At 53.3% G+C, this 3171-nt stretch overlaps 1 pseudogene; it reads left to right on the top strand.

The window, feature by feature from the left end:
• The window catches only part of LOC126434859 (large subunit ribosomal RNA), a 2974-nt pseudogene extending 2607 nt beyond the window's left edge, over nt 1-367 (top strand).
• Nucleotides 368-3171: the final 2804 nt, after the last annotated feature.

Genomic DNA, 3171 nt, shown 5'->3' with positions numbered 1-3171 from the left:
TGGCCTCCCACGGATCTTCCTTGCTGCGAGGCCGCGTCCGCCTTAGCGTGCTCCTCCGGGGGCGCGCGGGTGCGCGGATTCTCTTCGGCCGCCATTCAACGATCAACTCAGAACTGGCACGGACTGGGGGAATCCGACTGTCTAATTAAAACAAAGCATTGCGATGGCCCTAGCGGGTGTTGACGCAATGTGATTTCTGCCCAGTGCTCTGAATGTCAACGTGAAGAAATTCAAGCAAGCGCGGGTAAACGGCGGGAGTAACTATGACTCTCTTAAGGTAGCCAAATGCCTCGTCATCTAATTAGTGACGCGCATGAATGGATTAACGAGATTCCCGCTGTCCCTATTATGGGAAATCGGTCTGCGTGGCGCCACCCGGGGAAGGTGTGTTGCCTTCCATAACTGGGTTAAAACCGCCAGGAGACCCTCTGATTCCCTGAATTCGACGATCGCATCAGGGCTCGGAGGAACCTGAGTGGGGCGGGGACCGTAATGTCCAATCCCGTGGCCTTGTCGTGGCCCCATAGCTCAGTAACCCCCTTGATGGGGTGAAGCTAACACGGGATGGGCCGTCCATGCATGACGTTAAAAAGCTAGCCCTTAACTGGGTGCAACCCACACTGGTCCGCACTGGCCCACCGTGAATTATCAAAAGCGGTGGGTGAGACATGGTCGGTCATGATCCCCCGGTACGTGTGGAGACCCTCCGGGGAACGTAACTCGGGTTTGAGTGCCGCACCGTCTCGTTGATGTCAAACTCCACGTATAAGACCCGGACTGACTCCTTTAACACCTTCCGGGCTGCGTTGATAGGTGTGGGTTGTCGTTGTGTCAAGGCAGGACGTAAAACTCCCGTCCTGGCAGGACGTTAAATGCCCCCAACCCAAGCGAAAGCAAAGGGTGCATGGCGCAGGGGGAGCTGCGTTACGAGAGACACGACACCGGTCTCTCCTGAGTTGAGCGCGGTGGCTGGGCGAGGGTATGAGGGTAAGTCTCACGACGATCCCGGAACCCTGCAGTCTGGCTGCTGCAGTTCCTCACGTCTTGGACGACGTTAAATGTCCCCCAACCCAAAGCGAAAGCAAAGGGTGCGTGGCGCAGGGGAAGCTGCGCTAGAAGGGACACAACATCTGTCCCTGCACAGGGCACAACAACACCGGTGCCCTGTCTTCCTACGGTCACATTTGCTGGGGAGGGATCGCGGCCTGAGCCGGCAAAGGCTCATCGCCGTGAACGGGATGTCCCGGACACGTTCCGCCAAGCCAGGGCATGGTGACATGTCCCTGGCTAGGTTAGATGGGGCCAGACCCCCGAACGTCTGGGGGACCGACCCAGCACCTGGGTAGGGCTGGGTCCTTGGCCTGATGGTGGAAACTCGGCCTATTAGGGGGCGAAGGCCGAGAGGTGAATCCGCCTCTCCGGAATGCGATGGGCATTTGCCGGGGAGGGACGGGTGAAATCTCCAGTGATGTGATCGTGGAAGGGGACTAGTACGCTGGAAACGGCGCGCTAAACCCAGCAGCTCATAAGGCTCTTGGTCAGGGGGCGGGACTGGTGAGCGAGCTGCAGATAGCCTCCCCCCATGCCAGAGAGGCCGGTCCGGGGAAAGAGACGGGCCTCCACACTTTGTCACTCTTCTGGAATAATGGCTGAAAATATGGAGAGTGATTATGCGCATGCGGAGCCAGACGCTCCAATAGGAGAATTTGATGAGATGAGTGTCGCGGAGCGACACGCGTATTTCCTGCGTCTTTTTGACAGAAGCGTTAAGCATGGGAAGATTAATGCAGAGCAGATTAGAGCCATTAAGGAGAATATAGCCACCTGGGCTCTGGCTCATGCTAGGCTCGAAGGTCAGTATGCCGAAGTAAAAGAAGAAAATGAAAGGATGAGAAAAGAACAACAACAACAACCTAAGAAGTCATATGCTGCAGCTGCAGCTTTGCCAGTACAGCCGAAACGGACTGTACAAGAAACAATAAAAATTAATTTAGAAAAAACCGTTCCCACAGTATTTGTGAAACCAAAGAAAGGTGAAGACGTACGGAAGGTAAAAGAACGATTTGAAAAGAGTGTGAATCCCCGGATTGATAAAATAAAAATAAATCAAGTTAGGACAACTAAAAACATACTGATAGTGGAACTAGCCTCTCCTGAGGATAGTGAAAAATTAATAAATAACCCAAAAGTGAAGGAGAACTTTACATGTGAAAAACCGAGAAAACGAAGACCCCTTATGATGTTATATGATGTCCCCTCGTATATGACAGTTGACGATGTCACGGACTGTGTATACGAACAGAATTTTGAAGACAAAATGACTCGAGAAGAGTTCCTGGAAAAATTCAAGCCAAGATTTAAGGCAGGCCCGCGAGACAGATCAACTGTACACCACGCGGTGGAGATAGCCCCCGACCTCAGAAAAGAAATAATTAAGACGAACAGACTGTACATAGGGTACAATGCGATACCCACAAAGGATTATACGGCACTGGCCAAATGTTCCAAGTGCCAGGATTATGGCCATGTGGCAAAATACTGCACATTTGAAGCACCAGTATGCCACAACTGTGGAGAGGACGGTCATGACAAAAGGAATTGTAAACAAACACCTGTCTGCATCCCCTGCAAATACAGGAAGAGAACCTGTCACACTCCAGGGAAGGAGTGCCTAACGTATAAATTACTGATCCAAAGACTGATACAAAGAACCGATTATGGCGACTAGCTATAACATAACAAAACACAAATCACCAAGTAAGTCGCTAAGGGATGCGAATAGGTGGAGAAAATTAAGATTATCTCATCTGTCCTTGGACGATTGTACTGGGGTGGAGGGGAGGTCTTATACTGTTACAGGTGCACCAGAGCAGCGCGAGATGGCGGCTTCCTCCTCCCGGGCGGGGTCTGTCCTGGTCCTCGGGGAGGGGCAACTGGTGACGGCGGCTGCCGAGGCGACGGAGGGAAGTGTGTGCACACTCCCAACTCCACCAGTGCGGCTGCTGACGCCGGACCCCTCCTGCCGGGCCGAGACCGCCCCGGCTGCTGGGGGATGCCCGCCGCCTACAGCGACCACAGAGGCGAAAGAGGGGAGTATTTATACTCTCCCAGTTCCATTGGTGCAGCCAGAAATGACGGAAGCCTCCTGCCAAGCCGGGTCCTTCCTGGCGG

This window comes from Schistocerca serialis, unplaced genomic scaffold (genome assembly GCF_023864345.2).
Source record: "Schistocerca serialis cubense isolate TAMUIC-IGC-003099 unplaced genomic scaffold, iqSchSeri2.2 HiC_scaffold_1195, whole genome shotgun sequence".
Classification (NCBI taxonomy): Eukaryota; Metazoa; Arthropoda; class Insecta; order Orthoptera; family Acrididae; genus Schistocerca; species Schistocerca serialis.
The sequence above is the reverse complement of the archived record's forward strand: the minus strand, read 5'-3'. Positions and strand labels throughout refer to the sequence as shown.